The sequence below is a fragment of the Pongo abelii genome, chromosome 10, assembly GCF_028885655.2.
Source record: "Pongo abelii isolate AG06213 chromosome 10, NHGRI_mPonAbe1-v2.0_pri, whole genome shotgun sequence".
Lineage (NCBI taxonomy): Eukaryota > Metazoa > Chordata > Mammalia > Primates > Hominidae > Pongo > Pongo abelii.
This window is the reverse complement of record NC_071995.2, coordinates 27,433,191-27,456,711: the sequence shown is the minus strand read 5'-3', so window position 1 is coordinate 27,456,711 and position 23,521 is coordinate 27,433,191. Positions and strand designations below refer to the sequence as shown.

The 23,521-nt window shown below is 39.3% G+C and overlaps 2 long non-coding RNA genes across 2 annotated transcripts in view; one reads left to right on the top strand and one right to left on the bottom strand.

Moving 5' to 3' along the window:
* The first annotated feature begins 2,887 nt into the window (after nucleotides 1–2,887).
* LOC129049088 (uncharacterized) lies at nucleotides 2,888–21,940 on the top strand. The gene is made up of 3 exons (XR_008511869.1): nucleotides 2,888–3,023; nucleotides 20,547–20,712; nucleotides 21,721–21,940. It is a non-coding gene; the product is annotated as an uncharacterized LOC129049088 (long non-coding RNA).
* Nucleotides 7,341–23,521, bottom strand: part of LOC134759495 (uncharacterized) — a 59,346-nt gene continuing 43,165 nt past the window's right edge. Inside the window, exon 2 of the long non-coding RNA XR_010135744.1 lies at nucleotides 7,341–8,611. This is a non-coding gene — a long non-coding RNA (uncharacterized LOC134759495). The remainder of the gene's footprint in view (nucleotides 8,612–23,521) is intronic.

The following is a 23,521-nucleotide window of genomic DNA, read 5'->3' as shown; positions in this document are numbered from 1 at the left end:
TCCTAAATAGTCATGGTGTGATCTGGATTCAGATATTTCTGATACAAACAACATTTCTTTAAAATCCTTGAACTGCATATTTTGTCTGTCCATTTTTATTTTGCTTGGAGAGTTGTCTTTAGGAATAACTCAACCAGGACACAGGGATGAATTATAATTAGGTTTTCTAAGTAATAACATTAAACATCCTGTGTCATACATAAACTATAAGATTTTCATTTTGACCAGTAATCCTCTTCTTTAGTTAGAATAGCTGAGTCATTGTCTGACTGTAAGCCAGACTGACATCTGTGATCATTTGTATAATATGCCTGTTTCCATGGACTTACCTCCCTGTATTTGGTTCCATATCTAGTCATCACCACCTTTAAAGACATCTTTGGCCCTATGACAAAGGCTTGTGGGTCGTGTTCTTTTTCCCCTACACTTCTATGAATTCTTTCATTTTTATGTGGTTATGAGTACAGATGCTGAGCCCAGACTGCCTGAGTCCCAATCTCAGCTCTAACTCTTACCAGCTGTGTGTGACTGTGGACACGTTCCTTAACATCTCTAAGCCTCAGCTTCTTCTCTGCAAAATGTGAATATTACAAGTACCTACCTCAGAAGGTTGCTATGAACTATAAGTACAATAGTTGATGCAAACATGGAGAACATTTCCTGGTGTGGGTAAATAATCAGTCATTGTTAGCCAGTATCCTAGCCCTGCCCTCTTTTCCTATTCAGTTTTCCCTTCCTATGCATTATCTTTCTGTGCAATTTCTCTTTGGCAATCTTGTCCTCATTCTTTCTCTTCTTATACCCTCCACAAAAATTATCATCCTCCCTGTTCTTCTCTACATTCACTGCCTGGTATCACTGAAGTTTCAACTGCTGAATTAGTGCTTTGCTTCACAATATCATTTTTATTTTTCCTCACCACCACTCTCTGCACTCACACCTAATTCTGTAATTGAGACTTTTCCAGAATGACCCCTAGAGGAACATAGTGCAGCGCTCTTTCTTCTATAAGTGCATTGTTTTAGCCCATTCCCCTCCTTCTACCTCTGACCCCACCTGCTGGTGCAGAGAAGTGACTATACTCAAATGCTATGTTGCCCACCCCAGCCAATCACAAAAAGTCTGCCGTTTTATTTCTGATCTTTTGCCATGCACCTCGTGATGGTTACATCAAAATAAGTAGGAAATTCACACTGGATTTCCCCAACTGATTTCAAATTATCTCATAGAAGTTACTGAATTCCTGGTGTATCAAAAACAATGTTTCAATAATCTAACATTAAGCTACATTTAGTCAGATCTTGGCAAGAAAATGTTCACATTTCCCTAATGTTTTCCTCCCTAAAATCTCACACACGGTGTATTGGACATCGTTTTGGGGGCCTAAAAATCTCTCTTTATATTGTGGAAAGATCCCTCACCCACACCAACATGGTCTGTGGGACTGCTGCCCACATCATGACCGTAACAGCAGGCCCTGGGGCATGGCCTGGCCACGCTTGGCATCTCTGCCCTGGGGTTAAGGGTTGGGCACAGGGAGGACTAAGCCAGAGCAGGATGAATCAGAACCCTTCCACTAGGCATGAGACAAGGATTCTGGGGTGAAGGGTGCAGACCTTCCTTCCTTTTGGAAGGGAGGTTACCAGTGGTGGGCTTCCTTTCCCACTACTTGAAGACAGTCTTTCTAGGACAGGAGAGAATAAGGCCAATGTACAAAGAGAAACAGAGGCTAAAAGAACCAAAAAGATGGAGTGGGGAAGGGGGAAGAAAGAGAGACAGAGGCTTGATGACATTATTTGAGCCTCAGAAAACAATTACAGCTGAAGCAAGCTCATCCTGAACATCCCAAGGCAGGAGACTCCTTCTTGTTTACCACTGCATCACCATAGCTGACACACACGTAGAGGCTCAATCCATACTTGTTGAATGGTTAATACATAACCAAGCCAGTAAATATTCCTTTCTTTAAGTGAGTTATTTCTATCTCTTAAAAGTGAAGGTTCCCTGACTTAGGCAGTAACCCAGGTGAATCTCACTTAGCACAGCCTATGGGCATCCTCATCTCTACAATAACAGAACTGCAGAAGCAAAAGAAATTGTGTTGAAATGACAAGTGAACAGTGAGTTCATTTCCAAAAAGACAAGAAAACTGAATAACAGAATGTTTTTGTCACCTTGTGTGGGAAGACATGAAGCCATTCTAGGGCAGGAGAGATATTTTATATGTTGTCTATTTATAATGCTTTTGCAATTTGGCATATGAGGAAATGCCAGGTGCCTTTTAATAATCGGTACCATTTTTAGCTGAGGTATATTTGTATCAGTTAAGTGTCATGCTCAACTATTTAATTATACCTGGAACTTTTGTTGCTCCTTTATTAACCCAAATCATAAAATTAAGTGGTATGTTAATAGATACTTATATGCACCAGTTTTTAGCCAGGGATGCAGGTCAGAAGCACCTGTAAAGCACTTAAAATGGTTTTTTTTTTTTTTTTAACATTCCTGATGCATTTATGTTTGGGGTGTACCCTCGTGATTAAGTCCTCTAAAAACCTGCCAGGACACATCCCAAGCTAAGCTCAACACTTGCCGTCCCTTAAGGCAAAAGGAAGCATTCATTTTCTAAAGACTAACTTTTGCCTTTTCATTTTATTTCTTCTCAGTAGTAGACTGCTTACAAAGCATTCTTTCTTTAGTTCATTCAAGAAACATTTATGGAGTGCCTGATATTGCCAAGCAACCTGGGAGGCACTGGTGATAAAAAGGCAGGTTCCTGCCCTCAAGGAGCTCACATTCAACTGAAGGGAGACAGACACATAATCAGGGAAGTGTCATAAAGCATGACACATGCTGGGACAGAATTGTGTGTAAGGCACAGACAGGCACACAGGGCAAAGTCGCTCTACTACAGCATGTCAATCTCAGGCACAGTCTGTGTTGGGAAATGTGCCGGGAACTCATCACTCACAGACTTGGCACGGCAGATGGTCACTCATGGCTTGTGGTTATTTATCTCTGAGGTAACTCTGGTATGTGTCAGGGTGGGCCTACTGGTTTGGTCAGGTCATTATCTCGGACTGACCTCAACTTTTCACCCAGCCTACAGCCCCTTCCCTATTCCTAGTCCTTGGAAACAATGCTTCCTACTGTCACTTCTTTTCTCCCCTGCCCAGGGGAGTAAAGGTATAATCAGACCAGTACAAGGTGCTGTGTGAGTTGGGGAAGAGCTGACCGACTAAATACCCAACCCTTTTGTTGGCCCCTGAGAAGACAGCAGACCTCAATACTAAAGAAGCAAAGTCTGGCCAGAGTTTAGGAATCTCATGCCTGTCAATCATTTGCAATCTTCCTCAACAACTATTTTTTACTTAACATGTTTTTTTGTCCATAAGCAAGTTGCTCCTCACGGGCAGGAACCTGCCTTTTCATCACCAGTGCCTACCAGGTTGCTTGGCAATATTAGGAACTCAATAAATGTTTATTGAATGAACTAAAGAAAGAATGCTGTACAGGCAGCCCATACTGAGATACTGACTACATCATGTAAATTTTGGAGAGAAGCATTTTTTTCAATATCATGGATTATTTTCAGTTCAAGCATTAGCTTAAGTTCTGTTTCTAAAACCTAAGCAATCCATATTTTAAATCAAAATAATTTAATCTTAGTGTACATTCTGTTTAGAGACAGCAGGGGTAGTATCATAAGAGAAGAAAAGGAAGGATATGTGAAATGTTTATTGAAGCAAGCTGCTTGAGGTTTCTAGCACCTAGAAAAAAACTCACTGAGATGTAAAAATGGTTGCTCATGGGACGTGGATATTTTCCTTTTCTCCCTATTTCTGTTGTTTTCTCATGAGCACATTACATTATGATGTAAAAAAAAAACTCTTAGTTTTCAAAACTAAGTTTTTACTCCCTTTCTCTCTATGAGAGAAGTTTTTTTCACTTTATTTACCATTTTCTGTAATAGTCTTTCCTCTGTGGATGCTCATCTAGAAGAGAAATTAATTATGCCACTAAGTAGTCTATATATTGACCATATAGACCACTAAAGTTCTTTGGACAGATTTCCAATTTATGTTAACTTTCAAAGTGTCAGTTGATTTTCACTTTCCTCCAACATCCAAAAAGAAAGTCTACAGTCCAGGTCAGATGTATGTAAATAAAAAGTTTACTCTGCCTGAGGGTCTATCCCAAGCCCACTTTCTCTGTGAAGATTTTCCGAACTATCGAGGCCATTGAACTGTGTCTTTCTTGAACTTCTATAAAGTGGCATGTGTCACATCAGTTATTATTTATATAGTTTTGGATTCTGTAATTGTTTTATATGATAGTTTTCATTCATTTATAAGGCATTATGGTTACTGCGTGCTAGGAACTGTGTTAGCACTAAAGAAAATGAGTAGGAGGGATTGCAGAAAACAGACACTTAAAATATGTTGTTGTAAATAACTTCAATGTATAAATATACACAGTGCTTTGCAAATCCCAAAAAGGAATTCCTTACTCTTTGCCCATTCTGATTGTCATCTGCAGGCTTTAGAGTAGGAGTGTTCCATTTTCCACCCCACACCTTGACTGCCACCCCTCACAAGTGACTGTGGGCTTATTGGATTCCAGCATACCCTCTAGCTCATTGGTTGGAAGCTGGGTGAGCTTGCTTGCTCCTTTTCTCCTCAAGTGTCCACGCAGAACCAAAGGCAGCTGGCTGAGTCAGGGGCTGCTCCCTTAGAAGGCTTATGGCTCTCTGGTGCTCTTATTCACTGACAATTTCCTTTTTTTCCGGTTTCTTCCTTTCATGTTGCCATTGAAAGTGCAGTACAATTTGGGGCGATGACCAGGAACTGTAAAGAGGCTCACTATGAGTGTCTAGCCCAGGCTTTGTGATCCAGTTCAGAATCACCCTCCGATTGGCAGTGGTGTCCGGCTACAAAGCCCAGCCAGCAACTTGCAGCATTCCCTGTTTATATCCTCAGGGATTCATGAGGAAGGGTGGCTGTGGCTTGCAGAAGATCTCAGTATTCTGAATGCCCCTTTCATAATACTCTCAACATCTTCCCTAATTTCTAAAATTGGTCATTTTGGCTAGAGATTGAATTCTAATTTTCTTTTATAGTCAGTCACCCAAACAACAAACACAGAATTAATTACATAATAAATGCTCAGTTAAAGAGACGTTACAACTCAGTAGACGGAGAAATTCTCTCTGGATCAGATTTCCATATATTCATTGAATTTAGCTTTGATAAGATGTGCTAAGATAAAATTTTTTAAAGGAAAGTTTGGGACCGGGCACAGTGGCTCATACCAGTAATCCTAACAATTTGAGAGGCTGAGGAGGGCCAATTGTTTGAACCTAGGAGTTCGAGACCAGCCTGGGAAAAATAGGGAAACCCCATTTCTACAAGAAAGTTTTATGAGAAAAGGTATAATATACTAATATAAAGGTAGAAATTTCTAAAAGTACAAGGGGTTATGATAAATGCGGTTCTTATTCTGAATTGTGTGTCCAAATCACCCATGCTTCTCTTTTTAAATGCCTATGACTTAGACTTTCCTCAGGAAAGTCTAAGTCAGGAAGAGGGTTGGCATATAGCACCTGTATGTACTTTTTAAAGTATGTACTTTTAGGCTGGGCACAGTGGCTCACGCCTGTAATCCAAACACTTTGGGAGGCTGAGGCAGGCAGATCACTTGGGGTCAAGAGTTTGAGACTAGCCTCTACTAAAAAAAAATACAAAAATTAGCCAGCCGTGGTGGCGTGTGCCTGTAATCCCAGCTACTCGGGAGGCTGAGGCTGGAGAATCACTTGAACCCAGGAGGCGGAGGTTGTAGTGAGCACAGATTGCGCCACTTCACTTCAGCCTGGGTGACTGAGAGACTCCATCTCAAAAAAAAAAAAAAAAAAAAAAAAAAAGTACGTACTTTTAAAAGACTCCACATATTTAAAAGCCTCTACATATTTTCCAGTACTTTTCAAAGATGCCATAGATTATTTTGCTGCATGACTAGGATTGCAAGCCACTGGAGGGGAGGGAAGGGAAGGGGAAGGGGAAGGGAGAAAGGGATCCAGATACCAAACTAATGCACCTGAAATGAGCCTGGTCCTTCACCTCTGTCAATTAAAAAAGTTAAATTTTTACTTATTAAAACTATAGTCGCTCAAAACATTTTCTTTGGAAAATTTCATCAATGATGATTTAAAAGCCATACAAAATAATATCATTCTTATTACTTAATGCTAGTGTAAACTTAGTCTGTTATTTTTATTTTTAAAAAAGATTAATCACCAACCTAGGACAGAAATTTAGAGTCAGAGGTAATCACTCCATCCCTCATCTTCTGTTATCCACTACCCATAGCGAATGCTCAGTACACCTCTGTGGAATGACTGAGTGACTGACTGAATAAGTGAGTAACTATTCCAGTGAGGCTCACATCAGTTGTTTGACTAACCCATGGTCTTACTACGAGTAGATGACAGTGCTGGACTCAAATTCAGGAGAGCCCATTCTCAGTACTAAACTGTTCTGATCCTGACACGTGATTTACTCACCTCTAAACAACTGTCAATTGTTCCAAAGCCTAAAGCCATCCTTCAAGAATCCTATTGGCTCCTATATAGACTATTCAAAATAACGTGTCACACAGAGTTTAAAAGCAATGTTAAAAAAAATAACTAACAAAAATACATGGAGAAATAGCAAGACTGCATGAGTGGAAGGTCTTCCAAAGCAACTATTAATACTTTGAAAAGGACAACATTTATTTCTACATATACGTTTCCATTTCTTAAAAAGCAATCTTTGACCTTCTGTTTTTAAGTTGCACAGTGCTATCCTCCACTCACAGGTGTTCTAATAACAGGCATCAATGTGCTGCGTTTAGTTTACTGGTTTCTGTCAGGCGATTTATCTCACTATACAAGCTCAGCTAAGATTATTCTACAAAGCCAAAAAAAGAAACGAAAGAAAAAGAAAAAAGCGCCTAAACTTTGATTCACAATTGGTGTCTGTTTTCACAGTCATATGTTTTTAGATAACATTGCCTACAGAACTGCCTTTTGTAAACTGATCTATAGCACCAAGAGAAATTGTGGTTTTAGAATGAGTTCTTACCATGCTCCCTTTTTAAGCCACTACGGAGAAAACAACTATAATATTACATGTTCTTAAAAATAAGACAGTGGAAAACAGCTAACATTGTTGACCAATTTCCCTAACAATCAGAAAGTTAACTGATTTTGTTCCTAAATAATAATTTTGTTTTACAGTAGTATTTTTGCTGTTCAAGGAGAGGAAAACGCAGAATTCTGATAAAGAGAGAAGTGGGTCGAATGACAGTTTTTCCAACTATACTGAGTAACTTTATTCAGAACAGCTTCTTTGAACAAAAAAAAAATGAGTAGTAAATTTTAAAAATAAGGAAAAAGATTTCCACAGAGATCACAGTTTATCTACTGATACGACCTCAGTGAGAAAGAAAATAGATCTCTTTATATACATAGCACAAAAGTAAAACTTGTTTGAGATTCCATGCAGTCTAAGGGCATCATTCTACTTGTCCTCTAACACTGTCTTCCCTGGAGCACAACCAAACTGGGGAGAACTGGAGTGGCCAGCCCAGTGAATCTGCTGGACAGACTGGCAGACAGTAGGAATTGTTGCCTCCTTGGAAACTTTTTATTCTTCCTTTACAGAGCTATCACCTCTCTGAATATCCCTCCACTTTTTTGCTTCCCTCCATATGCTCTATTTATGTAAATAACATTTGATAGATGCTTTAGCTTGGAGCTTCAACATTCTTGAGTCCCTAGCTATGTAGAAGATGCTGTATGATTCTACAGAAGATGAAAAGGCAAATATCTGATTTCTTGCTCATTCCTCTCAAAAGATCTCAAGTACTGTTCAAGTTTTTGTGTATCTTAAACTTCAGCATATATCCCTTCACTAAAAAACTGCTTAGTTACTTAACAGTGAAATTTAAAGCTAAATTTTAAGATTAAGGAAAAATATGCTATGTGTTCAGAAAGCACAGGGGACAGTTAAGGGGGAGAAATCAAATTTCTTAAATGTAGTGGTTGGTTTATATTTTGTGGCATGAGATTGTGTATGTAATTTTGCATGACAGTAGGGCTTTTTGGAGTGGTGTGGGAGGTGAAGGGCAAGTCCCTTCCCTTGTCACCTCACACTACGTTCTGCAAGCACCTAATGTCTCAAGGTGTCAGGACACTCTGTTCATCGTGACAAGAAAAAAAATCTCGCTGCTGCTATGAGCACGATCGTGTGAATGAATATTCAGCACCTCCAACTCAGATTTGCGGCTAATGATCTAGATCTTGAATTTGCAAGGTCCAATTGTGCAGCCTCCTTTCATGCTGCCTTTTTCCTTAGCAGTTTCATTATTCGTTCACACCTCCAGGAGAAGAAGTAGAGACGGAAGATGAAACATAAATTCATCAACTTTTTTCAGTTCCATCCTTAGTCTTGCTGGTTCTCTGGTTCCGAGACGGGTTGTGGAAGAGAAGGAAGTGCTTGGAGGAACAGTCTTCTACAGTGCCATGAGCAAACAACACAGAGCACATCCTCAAGCCAGGGCAAACCGTATCCTGTTCACACAAAAAGACAGCAGGCTAAGTAAATATTTCACTATGGCACTGCAAAAAAAAAAAAAAAAAAAAAAAAGACTAGCTAAATAAAAAGCCAATCATTTATCATTTGAGCATTTCAATTACCAAGTGATGTGAATCATCAGAGATACTGCAACACCGTATGTGTATGTGTGAGGGTTGTAGAGAAACTACTCAGTTGTGTCTGTTGCCTCCTTCAAGAGGTAGCCTGAAACTAAGAGAAACATGAAATTGTGTTTGTTTCATTTTAATGACTTTCAGGTAGTCCACTGGCATCATTCTGTAGGGCCTCTTAGGAGGCACTTGGAATTAAGGCAGGACAGTAAAATTGAGATTTCTGAGGCTGTATGGGGTGCAGTTGTGAAAAACCGAAAACACATCCATGCAGAGCTTTGGTTTCCTGGTGGTGGTTTAAGGAATACAAGGCCCCTAAGCAAAACTGTGAAGTTAAATAAGTTGCTCTGGGTACAGACCCACCTTGCTCTTGAATTTTCCTCTGCCCTGATGGTACCGTGGCCCCTGCTCCCCCTTCAGAGTGCCTTGCTCCTGTCCCCAGCAAAACAGGAGAGGTCAAATCCATCAGTTTGAGTGAGATCCAGTCATCCAGTCTGCAGGTGACAAGCTCAGTCTCATTGCCCAAAGTATAAAAGCATCAGCCTCTCGGCATGGCCCTGCTGGCCCCTCTGCCCTCACCTTCTCCTGTCCAGCCACACTAGGATCCTTTCATTCCTCAAGCACTGCTCTCCTTCTTGCTGTCAGGCCTTTGAACACACAGTTCTCTGTGCCTGAGATGCTCTTCTCCCCTCTTCCCGTCCCAGTGATCCTCCAGTCAGCCTTTGTAGTTTCCTCCAGGAAGCCTACCTTGATTGACCCACAGCCTAGGCTAGCTCTGCTCCTCCAGCCCTTTCCCAGGGCTTCAACTTTGCTTCTCCTTTGCAAGTCTTCCTGTCATTGTCCATCCTTCATGGGATATTATGTTCCCTCCTACACTGTAAGCTGTGGGGCTCTGAGCTCTGTTTATTGCTGTACCCCCAGCACAGACTGGCCCATGGTGAGTGCCAAATGACTACTCTATAAGTGAATGATTTAATGAATTAATCTAGTCTAGATGTCTACAGTAACATCATATCTCAAGAGAATATAATATCTTTAAACTCCTCAGGAAACTTTCAGGTTTTTATCCTAGACCAGCTGCTCTTGCTGGGGGAACATACCAGGGGCCAGAGTTGCTGAAGACCCATTTAGAAGATGCTGTGACCACAAGGGCATATCCAAGCTTCTTGTGTCTGTGCTGCTGAGGCACGTGTCTGCACCTGAGCCAGACCCAATCTATTCCTTTTTGCTCTCCTATGTCCCTAACCCCTCCCATATCTCTGCCCCCCAAATTTCAACTGATGAATTCTGAAATCATTCTTACTGTGTTCATATATTTGCTTTTGTTCCCCACCCCTCTCTACTGTAGCTGAATTTCACCCTCTATCCAGGCAGACATTATACAACCAGTCATCTACAGCCCTTCTTAATTTACCTTATTCTGTGCTTCAGATTTCCATCCCTATAATGATTGCTAGCACTTATATATTTTTTTACTAAGTATGAAGGGCTTACACACACACACACACACACACACACATTTAGTCCTTATAATAACACTATGAGATGGGTACTATTATAATCTCCATTCAACAGATGAGGAAACCAAAGCACACAGAGAAGTTAAGTAACTTACCCAAGGTTACCTGGTGAAGCCAAGTCTGAACAACATGGTCTGGCTTCAGAGTCTACGCTTTTCAGTGCTACACTCTGTTGCTTCTCAGTTATTAGGGATGTGAATTATGGTTGCCCTAGTCACATTGCTTTCTTGAAGAATTCTCACTCTAGTGCCTACTAAGTGAGCATCAAAACACATGACCTTGTATTTTGTGGCCTCAGGTAATTGGGTAACTGGTGAATACCTAACCCAGGTGACCTGACCCATAGGCCAGTCAGGGAGCTTAGACTTGGGGGCCTTACTCAAATGACAATTTGGACCATTCATATGAGAATATATGGAATTGGAAATGAACAACTAGGGCTGTCGTTAGTGGACGTTAGAGATGAGCAGTCATGATACACGTGAGAGATATATATACACGTGAGGGTGCCATGCAGGGTCCTGTGCACGATAAGTGTGTAAAGAGCCGGCTGGCACAGGAGAGCAGAGCACCTTGTCAGATGCAGATGTCAGACAGATCATATGACACTTAGGATCTCCAGACTAGCTCCAGCTGCTGATTTTTCTAGTTCCCAGTTTCTAGGATTTCTGTTCCTTGTATTCAAAGGATTCATGAGTAGAACCTATTGCCTCAAGACTTCTGGTCCTCAAAGGCTTCCACGGCCCTTCACAGTAAGTACAACAAGAGGAGGCAAAAACAAGGAGCTCCTTGATGGGAGGGGAAGCTACAGGTGGGGCAGAATGGGTCTGAGTCATGTGTGATGCCTGGGGAACTTCCGCCACATTCACAGTTCCTCTCCAAGAATGACCCTGACTTACTGAACACTGGGCAGCATGACTGTTCAAGGTTACATCTCTAAGCACTGGGGATGCAGATGAAGGTGTCCAGGGGTCCAAGATTTATCTGAGTGTCTGGAGCCATGTAGCAACCAGCCCCATGTCCCAGGGTTTCATGAGCCTAGGCTGGAATAACACAACACTTAAAAGTGAAATTCTGGTATTCAGTAATCCTCAGAGATTCACTGAGAGACAGGTGGGAATAATAGTAGCCTTAAAATAGTGTTTTATGTCTCACAAATCCCTTTTAATTAAACCATCTCATTGGATCCTCATCACAACCCTATATCCATTCAATCATCCAGCTTTGCTCATTTTGTATTCTGAACTTTCTTTCTTTCTATCTCCCTCTCTTCTTGTATTATTATTACCTTAAGAATAAAGTCCAACAAGAAAAACCTTGCAAAGTCCCACTAAAAAATTTGGACTTTATTCTTAAGGTAATAAAAAGCTATGGCAAATATTTGAGCAGGAAAGTAATGTGTTTGGATTTATATTTTGAAAATATCACTTGGCAACAGTGTGAATAATGGACTGATGGAGGAAGAGAACGGAGGCAGGTACATCAAGAGGTAGGCTGCTGTACTCATCCAGCAGAGGCACGATGGTGGCTTGAAAGGGGGGTAGAACTGGGAACGAAAGAAGAAAGAAAACTGTGCCCAAGTATCTATCTGACTTCAGCAACTGGGGGAGACGATGTTTCCATGTTAGAGGACAAAGTCACTACTTCCAAAGAATATCTAGAACATGCAAATCTCAACTATTTTTGGAAGAATGTTTTTAATTGGTGCAAGCACTTGAGAAGAGAAGAAATAAGGGAGAAGATTTTTGATAAAGAAGCTAGTGAGTAGAGCTGTGCAGTGATGCTTATCCTCCCATTGACTGCAGAAAAGGCATAAGCAAGTCTAGGGTGCTTGCTGGCTTTAACACACAGTGTTTGAACATCTTTATTTAGAGTTTGTCTTAATTCCAGAAGTAAATTTAGCAGAATCTTGATACCGCTTTAAGGATTTAGAGTGCTTTATAAAAGGTGTAGGGCCATCTCTCATAGTCTCCCCTTTTATTACTACTGAATGTGACTCACATAATGAAATATTCTATGGCAATCTAATGATTGTGAGTCTTCTATCTATAAAAGGTTGAAAGATAGAGAGGCTGAATAAATTATTTCATTAGAATAATTCAGGCTAAAATATCTACATGAAGAGAGACAGACAGAAACCGAGAGAGCTAAAAGAAATACTACATTTGAAATATTTTTTGCAATGTAAGAAACTCAGAATAGGCCAGGCACTGTGGCTCACACCTGTAATCCCAGCACTTTAGGAGGCCAAGGTGGGCAGATCGCTCGAGGTCAGGGGTTTGAGACCAGCCTGGTCAATATGGCGAAACCCCATTTCTACTAAAATTACAAAAATTAGCCAGCCGTGGTGGCATATGTCTGTAATACTGGCTACACGGGAGGCTGAGGCAGGAGAATTGCTTGCACCTTGGAGGCAGAAGTTGCAGTGAGCCAAGATCATGCTACTGCACTCCAGCCTGGGTGACAGAGCAAAACTCTGTCTCAAAAAAAAAAAAAAAAACCTCAAAATAAATTTTTATACTCAGAATTGAATTTGCTTTTTAAGCCCATTAGAATTACAATTTTTGTAATTTTTTTATTTTTAACAAGTAAGCTCTGTGAATTTCATAGAATTGTATTTCCCATTATAGATTCATATCTCACAGTTGAAGTGAACTGCTTTTTTCAAATGTTGGTTTATTGAGCTAAAATTTTGGCATCACCTCAGCTTTTCTGTATAGCTCTCTAAAACAAACAGATTCCTGAATATGCTAATCATAAATATGACTACTATCATTGTTTAAAACATAAAAATTCCCATAAAAATCACAAAAAAATAAAATTAGCTACATAGCAAGAGAACGAAACGGTGAGCTATAGACGGGGAGAAAATATTTACAAATCACGTATTGATAAAGAACTTGTATCCAGAATATATAAAGAACTCTCCAACTCAGTAATCAGAACACAAATAATCCAATAAAAAATGGAAAAGATTTGGACAGACACTTCACAAGAGAAGATATATGGCAAATAAACACCTGAGAAAATGTTCAGTATCATTGGTCATTAGGAAAATGCAAATTAAATCACAATGAGGTGTCACTTCATAGGTATGAGAATAGCTAAAATTGAAAAGACTGGGCACTTCAAGTGTTGGTGAGGATGTAGAGAAACTGCAGTTGTCACACACTGCTGGTAGGCATACAAAATGCTACACCCACTTCGGAAAAGAGTTCGGTAATTTCTTAAAAAGTTAAAGACATCTATCATATGACCTTGCCCAGGATAAGTGAAAGCCTACACCCACAAATGAAGATTTGTAGGCAAATGTTCATAGCAACTTTATTTGTAATATCCCTAACATGGAAACAAACCCATGGCTGGATTGCAAAATAATCATTCTGAGGGAAAAAAGCCAGACCAAAAAAAAAAAAACAAAAATACATCTAGTGATTCCATTTATATAAAATCCTAGAAAACGCAAACTGATCTATAGAGGCAGAAAGTAGATCAATGGTTTCTAGAAATGGTAGGGGGAGGCCGGGCACGGTGGCTCACGTCTGTAATCCCAGCACTTTGGGAGGCAGAGGCAGGTGGATCACCTGAGGTCAGGAGTTCGAGACCAGCCTGGCCAATATGGTGAAATCCCGTCTCTACTAAAAATACAAAAATGAGCCGGGTGTGATGGCATGCATCTGTAGTCCTAGCTACTTGGGAGGCTGAAGCAGGAGAATCAGTTGAACCTGGGAGGTGGAGGTTGCAGCGAGCTGGGATTTTGCCACTGCATTCCAGCATGGGCAATAGAGTGAGATTCTGTCAAAAAAAGGAAGGAAGGAAGGAAGGAAGGAAAGAAGGAAGGAAGGAAGGAAGGGTGGGTGGGTAGCAGGATGGAGAAGGAGGTAGGAATTACTAACGGACACAAGAAAATTTTAGAAGGTGGTGGGAAAATTTACCAAACTGTACACTTTAAATATGTGCAGTGTATTATATGACAATCATACCTCAATAAAGCTGTTAATGAGAAAAATAGGTAGATGTGGTCAGTATTTGCAGTTTAAGTGGAGCTTGAAGTATGAGCAATATTTAACCAAGATAGTCTTTGGAGATCAGGGTTGTATAAGTTAGTGATGATGCCTTGAAAGTGTGAGTTTGACCTTCAGATAATGCCTAACATTTCTCATGGCTACCGCAAAGAAGTTTCCTGATTTATTTTTCACTTTTACTGGGTTTGAGCAGGGTGCATTTATCTTCTTGGTGACCGACGAAACCCTGGCCATTTCCTCCCTGGGATGCTTTTAGCCAGGCAAGCTTGCCTTCCATGTCATAGGATGGTTCACTTAAAAAATTTATAAACTTTATAAACTTAATATAGAAATCTCATGTATCACATATTTCTTTGAGTTTTGGAGATGGCTGCAAATGAATTTTTCCTTGTCTAGTAGTTTTATGGTATTGTTTAAATAAATCTTCATTGCTTTATTCATCCTTGAAGACACTATTTAAGTTTAATCATCCACATAAGCCACAGTCGACGTAATAAACAAAAAGAAATAAGAAAAATGGTAAGGGCAATATATTTTAATGCATAGAGATTTAGTTTCCAAATTCCTTGAAATATAAAATTTGAAGATACAATGGCTTGTCAATCAATGATTAAAATAGCTTTCTAAGAGAAATACCACAGGCTTCTTATAAAAGACAATGATTGAACATATGTATTTGCCTACCTTCCTACCTAAAACCCTATAGAAATGGTCATAAAGTAGTAAAACAGGAAAAGAAGAAACCTGTAAGAGTAAGGAAAAAGCAAAGAAGATACCAGCTTATGAAAGAGATCAGCAAATATCTGGACAATGGAAAAAGAAAAAGAGCGTGTTAGCAGAAGAGGCCCTGGATATCCCCAAAAAGAAAGGCTCCAGAGTAGGGATGCACCAGGGTTCCCAGGAGAGGCTGATTCTGTAGTTACAGAGGGCAAAGTTCAAAGGTGGACCTGAAACCTGGGGACTTCATTAAAGATCTATTTAGAGAACAGTTGCACCCACCACCACTACTTCCACTCTTAAATGCAGAACAACACCCTTACAGGCCACCCTGACATTTGTCCCCACGCTCTTTTCTAAAGAAAGGAAACACACGGACCACTCCTAGAATGGCAGTTCACACCCCAGAGTAAAGTTTCCCAGTTCTGGAAGTTAGAAATCACCCAGAAGCCCGTCAGCCATTATATCCTGTCCCTGTGTCTAAGTACAAATAGGCAGTGAAGGATCACAAAATGTATAAATCAAATCAACAGCACAAAACAGAAGAATCAAAACGAACAGCCCTCAAAGGGAATGGGGAGAATTCAGCAAACAGAAGAGAGCTAGTTAAAAAATTTTCTTTACTATCCTCAGGGCTGTTGATGAAGATATTGTATCTATAAAATAAAAATTGGAAGCTAATCAACATAGGAGACTGGAACAATAGATAGATGATTCATGAGGAAAGATAGGGAGAAAGAGAGAGAGAGATCTGTAAAGAAAGTGGATTCTAATCGCGCCACTGCACTCCAGTCTGGTGACAGAGCAAGACTCCGTTTCAAAAAAAAAAGAGAGAGAAAGTGGATTCCATGTAACAGAATGATTAAAAACAAGCATTTTTGAGGATATTCTGAAAACACATTTGTATTTTATGCGGGAAACCCTCTCCAAGTGGCACAAAGATTAATCTTGGCGTACAGCCAATAGAGAAGAACATGCTGGCCACATTATTTACAATGTCACAGCAATGCAAATGCCATTTATTGAAAATTACTTCATTTCTACTAAAAATCATAGATTAGCATCTAATAGGAGATAATATAATACAAATGAGTTATATCGTCATCTTTCGCATCAGGGACTTGTAAGACACAGTCTAAAAATGCTCATTGAGAAATAGAGAAATCAGCCTATTATGCAGAGTTGTGATGGTAACTACCTAAGGAACTGAAAACAGCAGTGCGCAAGGGTGGATATTTACCTCCAGGGAGTGGGAGTGATGGGGTAAAGGCCAGGAGACTTTTCCACAAAAAGTCCTTCTGGAATATTCAACATTTTTACCATGTGCTTGAATTATTTTCATACACATTTCAAAAATTCTAAGGTGAATGTATACTTTACGCTGAATAAGCAGAATCTATTACCCATCAAATACTATATCCATTCGAGAGGCTGAGGCAGGAGGACTGTTTGAAGCCAGGAGTTCAATACCAGCCTGAGCAACTATAGTGAGACCCCCATCTCAAAAATAATAATAAAAATAAAATGAAATTATAAGAGACTCTCATGAATGGGGTGACTTTGCACACATTATTGCATATGGTCTACACCTAGGAGGCAGGTAGGTGCTACTATCCTCTCACTGCTATCAGTGAGAAAATTAAGATTGGCGTGTTTAGATGGCTTCCCCTACATCACAGAGGCGACAAGTGGTAGAGGTGAAGCCTTGGCTGGAGTCTTCTGATGCCAATTCCAGGATTCCTTCCTCTATTCCAGCAGTCCCAAAAAGTTAGGTTTTAGGAACTCTTTATGCTCTTAAGAATTACTAAGGAGCTCAAAGATATTTTGCTTATGTTAATTATATCTATTGATACTTATTGTATTAAAAGTTAAAACTGAGATCTTTTAAAATATTTATTAATTCATTTAAAAACAAAATTATAAACCCACATAAATACTTTGATGAAAAATAACTAAAGTTCTTTGACAAAAAAAAAAAATAGTGAAAACAGGGGCATTATTTTAAATATCTGTAAATCTCTAGATTGATTAGAAGATAGCTAGATTCTCATAACCCCTTCAGTATTCATTGTGTTTAGTAGAACATATCAAGCAGTCTCTGGAAAAATTCCACTATACACATTAAAAAGGGCAAACAATTTTTAGTATTATTAAGAATACAGTTTTGCCTTTGTAAACCCCCTAGAAGGATCTCAGGGACCTCCAGGGGTCACCAAACCATTGTTTGAGAATGGCTGTTCAACAGGACAGCTGCCTGATGAAGTTTGAAGTAACTAGAAATTAATAAACCAAAACAATTAGGAAAATGTCAGCAGTGTTATGGCTATTACAATGGCAAATTCAAAAATGTATACACACACACACATTTATTTATATACATACTCATTTATTGAGTAACCCACCTCTGCTTCTGATTTGACCTTACTTTCTAGGCCTAAACTCAGGCTAAAAGTGACCTCTGTATTCTAGAGGACATGAAAGAGAGCCCACAGCATCATCCCAAAACAGCAGAGGAAGGCAAAGAACCCTGTTAAAGGGAAGGGTTTGAATCTCATCACTATCACTTACTAACTATATGATTTTTGACCAATTCACTTAATCTCTCTAAGTCTCAGTTTTCTCATTCGTAAAATGAGGATAAAAACAATCCCTATTTGTAGAGTTACTATGATGGTGAAATGTGATAATTTATATAAAGTAATTATAATTACATACAATGCTTGACAAATGATGAGCACTTACGTTTATTATTACTTGTATTATTGAATGCGCAAAGCTGTTCCTCTCAATCTCCCCCATTCAACAGGGTTATGGATGGGGAGAGAAATACCTAACTGGGAAGAACAACTTGCTCAGTAAGTATTTATTCAATGAATTCCAAAACACAAAATATCAGATTCTGAATTAAAGCAAATTTCCTCTAGCTTACTTAGAATTAGCAAATCATATGCCACAGGGAAAAATTAGAGTAATGACAATAGATGATTTAAGAACAAGAGGTAAAGCATATAATTCAAGGATGTTTGTACAGATTTTCTTTATAATGCTTTGTTACTTGAAAGGATTTCAATAGTGGCAATCAATCCAATTGTTTGGATCTCAGAAAATACATGAAGGCTCTTAAAATAGCACTATATTATGAAGTCTGCTTTAATATCATTGGAGGAAGATGGTCTATTAAGGGCTTAGGACAGTTCTTACTTAGAGCCATCGGAATTAATGCCATAGATCTGAAGACAAGTTTCTTAGTTCCGCTTTATTCTAGATCTAGAGTTACACTGAGAAACAGAATAATTTATTGTAGTCAATCCTCATTTAATTCCTAATTTTAACTTTGTATAGTACCAATAATATTCACTCACATTGTATACACTTAGGTGTACAAAGAAATGCAGCTTTTTAATTTCACTATAGCTTTTCAGATTTCCTCATGAGTCCCTGTATTGTTGAGAACTGGGGGAGTGCAGGGAGGCCAGTGGGTTATATTTTGTTTAATCTACAGAGGTTAGTCCTGTCCATTCCTTTGTACTGTCTCTTCAGATGATTTTTGCTTGAATCCTTGGTGCTCAGAAGTCACCTCTCTACAAGTTCTCTCTACACCTCTGGAACCCCTCAATGGGGAATTTGTGTCTTTAAGGTCATATCTGTGGTAGGAGGAACCAGTTGCTCAAAGCTAGAACATTTTCTAGGGTCCACAGCCTGCTCTGCAACCCTCAGAAAAGGAAGGCATGAGTCCAATGTCCTTCTGCTTCCACATAACTACCTAAATATTTCTAAAACCTTACCTGCTGAATTTTCAAACTTACATAGGAAAGAGGGGTGAGAACTTTGATATTTGACCTCTTCAAACTCCTTGTCTTCCTTTCCTTGGATCAGAAGGGCCAGGCTTAGACCTACTCCTTCCTCTATGTCATATCCTCTTCTCTCCTTCATTAGCCACCCCCATAGCCTGACTGTCCTAAAAGGAAGAGCTATCCTCTCTGCACTAAGAAAAAATATATACATATATGATTTGAATCCTCCTAGCTTAGTCTTGGTAGCTAATGGTAAAGACATTTAGAAAACTCTTTCTCAGCAAAATCTGGCTTACATGACTGTTGTCTGTTTGAAAATCCTATTTTGATATCAGAGGCTAAATACTAAGCCTCCTATCCCTTTGTATTCCTTCTATAATGTTCCTAAATCTTCTCAAGGCAAATGAGTGCTTCTGAAAAAATAAAGAAAACATAACAGAGACAATCTCATTAGGATATTTCAAAAATATCTCCCATTATGAGTGGCTGTCATTACTCCAAATTCAGGCAATTTGTATGGACAACATTAATTTGCATATTAACTGAGAGCCTTCCAACTGCTTTTGAAAGAATGAAGCAAAGACAGAACTAAAAAAAGTTAGTAGAAAGCAGAATCAATTCTTTGGGAGTTTCAAAACTAAAGAAATAAAGAAATACTCACTGAATACAGGAATGCTTTTCAAGCACTCCCCCAGAATTCCAGTCAGCTAGCTAGATACTTGATGTTGGATGACCATCATTACTTTAAGTTTTTTTTTGTTTTTTTCAAAATGAGGCCCATAATCTTCCTTTAAAAAAATATAAAAAATCACTAGCATTATTTCTTTACCTTGTAATCTTGTTAATAGTACCACATTTCTCCCAGCATAACAATCATCTTCAACTCAATTTCATTCAAGCACATTGGCTACAAACATGGTAGGTACCACATTAACCATTATGGCATGTCAAGGGCACAGACTCTGCCCCCAGGGAATGTCTAATAATGCCCTCCATCTAACCAATCACTAAGTTGTATGGATTTTTCCTTTGAAATGTGTCTCGTGTTTTCCTCTTGGCTCTCTTTTCTGCTGTCACCATCTCATATCTGAATCACAACCGTGGTGGCATTATGGCCATCCCCTCCACAAAACCTTCTTCCTGCTGCCCAGAATGCAACAATGTCTTCCATTATTTCTTGACCCCACTATTGTTGGTGCTCATTAAGTACTTATTAGATTTAATCAAGTTCTTCAATCCCCACAGTTGTCTCTGAACAGCCTAACTGTATCCAGAAGTGAGAGGATGTCTGTAAAGTCAATGCAATTTTATTCATACAGAGCAACAGTTGATGCTTGCACGCTTGCCCCATCCCCCATCCCCAACCGGGGGTTATCCCTGCCTTGCAACCTCCAAACACTGGGCAGGGTGGATTGACCATTTGATCATTTTAGCATTTTAAAAACTTCTTTTGTTCATCTCTCCTTGGATGCCCTATGTGCATAACAATTTCTTAGTGCCCTTCCCTTTAGTGTCTGTGGCAATCACATACGTAATCTTACAAATATGTTGCCCTTGTTATTCCTTTTTTTTTTTTTTGAGACAGAGTCTCACTCTGTTGCCCAGGCTGGGGTGCAGTGGGGTGATCATGGCTCACTGCAGACTCAACCTCCCTGGCTCAAGTGATCCTCCCACCTCAGCCTCTCGAGTAGGTGGGACTGCAAACCTGCAGCATCACATCCTGCTAATGTTGTATTTTTTGTAGAGATGGGGTTTCACCACATTGCCCAGGCTGGTCTCAAACTACTAGACTCAAGCTGTCCTCCCACCTCAGCCTCCCAAAATGCTGGGATTACAGATGTGAGCCACCATGCCCAGATGCCCTTGTTATTAATTTCATCCTTCTATGTCTTAAAATATTCAAAAGCAAGGTAAGTGAGTGGCAAATAAAAGTGGTACTTTTATTTTAAAGACTGCAATGTAATGTACCAGATGGCATTTTCCTGACTGGGGAGGAACAGGGTGTTCAGTATCTAGGATCTAGAACCAATTCTACTTCAGAAAAACTCCCACTTCAACCTTGCTCAGGTGTGAGTTACTAAGTCACATGATGGACATGGAATACCATTTAAATCTCTTCAGAGAGAGGGAGAGAGTTGTGGTCTACTCAGGTGGTAAACTGACTGTAAATAAGCTTGTTTATATTTATTAAATGGAGGGAAAGTTTTTCATGCCTGCTGGCTCCCTGGGTTGGTGGGGGAAGAAAGCAGGAGAGATTGTAAAGGGAAGCCTGCTCTTCTCTTTCATAAAGATAAATGTTGTAAAGGAGGAGACAGAAATTGCTGGGGCAGAACAAGCTGCTATCCTCAGTGTCAGGGACCCTCTGCAAACCCCACCAGACAGTTTCAGTCTTATAGAGAGCTGCTTATTGTCCTTTTATACACTCTGCTGCTTTTTCCAATCTTTGTCCATAAGGTTTTTAATATGTAGGTAGCATAAACATCACAGAGGGAAAAACATAAAATTGAGATGAAAAAAATCAACAAAATATATGACTTTTAAGCAATCACTATAAACACTTCCTAGGTTTTTTAAAAAAAATCTCACATATGTGGTGTATGCCTCAATAATATTCTAGTTCTCAATAATTGTTTGTTGGATAACTGAATTAATTGACTAATTAAAGGCTATCATCATACAGTTACACAGGTTGGTGCTCTGATTTATTTTTCACTTTAATTAACATAACTTTTATTTTTCAATATTGGTAGATCATTATTGCCCTTAGTTTTATTGGTTTTGAAAAGCTCCATTGAGTGCATATTCCAAAATTGATTCAATAATATCTATATATTTGGAAAACCTTTAATGTTTTTCTAATTCTTCCATAATAGATAACACTACATTGACACTCTTTCGCCATGTTGCTTATTCCACAGTTCATGAGCCACTTCCTTTGGATAGATTCTCAAGATCAAGATCAGAGATCAGCAAACTTTTCCTATAAAGGGGCAGAGAGTAAATACTTTTGGCTTTGCAGGCTATATGGTCTCTGTCTCAGTTACTCAGCTCTACTGATGGATTATGAAAGCAGCCACAAACAGTACATAAATGAACAGGCATGTCTATGTTGAAATAAAACTTGGTATATGTGCAATGAAATTTGAATTTGTTTAGTTTCCAATGTGTCACGAAATACAATTTGTTTTCATTTTATTTCAACCATTTAAAAACGTAAAAACCACTCTTAGAGATGTAAAAATAGGCAACAGGGCAGACGCCTGCAGTTTGCTGACCCCTACTCTGGGCCAAAGGTCACGAGCAGTCTATGGCTCTCAACGTACAATGTACAATCAGCCAGTTTTTTAGCTGGTAATTTTGATGGTTCCTTTCAACCATATCTCTTGGTTGCTACATTTCCGAGTTCAGGCATTTATATGGTGTTTTGATTACTAGGCTACATAATTATTAAGGGACTATGCAAAAGAACTACCCTTGCTTTTACCTTTGGCCAGTAACCATATACTTTTTTTATTATTATTATTTTACTTTAAGTTCTGGGGTACATGTGCAGAACATGCAGGTTTGTTACATAGGTATACACGTGCCATGGTGGTTTGCTACACCCATCAACCATCATCTACATTAGGTATTTCTCCTAATGCTATCCCTCCCCTAGCCCCCCAACCCCTGACAGGCCCAGGTGTGTGATGTTCCCCTCCCTGTGTCCATGTGTTCTCATTGTTCAACTCCCACTTAGGAGTGAGAACATGCGGTGTTTGTGGTAACCATGTTCTTAAAATCAATTTAGAGTGACAGGGCTGTACAAGAGGTTATCTGGTACAACCTTCTGTCATGGCCATCTGAAGCAAGAGCCTAGTTAAAAGCTGTTCAGAAGGGTCTCTCCAGAATTTCTTCATCTAACCTTAGTCTTTCCCAGTCAAACACATTTCATTCTAATTCTTCACCTGAGCCTGAGAACAACTGGCCAGCTGCCACCTTCAAACACAAAGACAATTATTACATTAATCCCTCTGCATTTCTTTCTCTAGCCTAGGTTGATAATGATGAACAAAAATTATTTCCTTTTGTGGACTGTAAAACTAAAGTATAAAAGTGCCTTATCTCTGATTGGATGGTGACTAGAGAAAAGGAAAACTAACTCAAAATTTCATGTTCTCTGCCCCTAGGGCTACCTGTCACAATCATAAATTAATATTTGTTAAGCATCTATTGGTTGCATGCCACTGTGTGAGGCACAATAGCAATTAGTCCCACTCATTACTGAACATTTTTCATATTTTTTCAATGTGTTAAATTGTATCCTGGATGATTAAATTGCTCCAGGCCATAAGTGCAAAATCGAAAATATTCAATTAGGACACACAGAACAAAGCAGCAGCAGTTAAAACATGGTGCATTAAAATATCAGCTTCACAGCTAGCAATCTTAAAATCTGGAAGGCTTAGATTTTACCAGAAGTTCTGATGGTCAGAGGACTTGAACCAGGAAGGGCAGTGAACTCCTTATAAGGAGGAAAATACTTTCCCCAGCTCTGTATAGATCGAATTTGAGACCCGAGCCTTGCACATGGCTCATATCATCTGCCGGAGTTTTTCTAAATTATTTCTTAATTTTAGGGTATGAAAAAGGTATACTTCCTGTTCTTATTCCATCTAGAAGTTCAGAAATTTTCAATTAAAAATACTAGTTCAAAAATTCTTCTTTATATCCCACCCC